This window comes from Rhinopithecus bieti, unplaced genomic scaffold (genome assembly GCF_001698545.2).
Source record: "Rhinopithecus bieti isolate Rb0 unplaced genomic scaffold, ASM169854v2 scaffold_3043, whole genome shotgun sequence".
Taxonomy (NCBI): domain Eukaryota; kingdom Metazoa; phylum Chordata; class Mammalia; order Primates; family Cercopithecidae; genus Rhinopithecus; species Rhinopithecus bieti.
This window is the reverse complement of record NW_016804580.1, coordinates 4,877,773-4,878,108: the sequence shown is the minus strand read 5'-3', so window position 1 is coordinate 4,878,108 and position 336 is coordinate 4,877,773. Positions and strand designations below refer to the sequence as shown.

General features: G+C 43.8%; 1 long non-coding RNA gene across 2 annotated transcripts in view; it reads right to left on the bottom strand.

Moving 5' to 3' along the window:
• Positions 1-253: 253 nt before the first annotated feature.
• Positions 254-336, bottom strand: part of LOC108527733 (uncharacterized) — a 13,645-nt gene continuing 13,562 nt past the window's right edge. For both annotated transcript variants that reach the window (XR_001884911.1, XR_001884912.1), the window contains exon 3: positions 254-292. This is a non-coding gene — a long non-coding RNA (uncharacterized LOC108527733). The remainder of the gene's footprint in view (positions 293-336) is intronic.

The window sequence follows — 336 nt, the reverse complement described above, 5'->3', positions numbered from 1 at the left end:
TTTCACATTCAAGAATTGCTGGGCATGGTGGCTCACACCTGTAATTCCAGCACTTTGGGAGGCTGAGCTGGGTAGATCAATTGATATCAGGGTTTGAGACAGCCTGGCCAACATGGTGAAACCCCATCTCTACCAAAAATTCAAAATTAGCCAGGCATGTTGGTGCAGGCCTGTAATTCTACTTACTCAGGAGGTTGAGGCAGGAGAATAGCTTGAACCCGGGAGGCGGAGGTTGCATTGAGCCAAGATCTAGCCACAGCACTCTAGCTTGGGTGACAAAGCGAGATTCCATCTTAAAAAAAAAAAAAAAAAAAAAAAAAAAAAAAACTGTTTTGT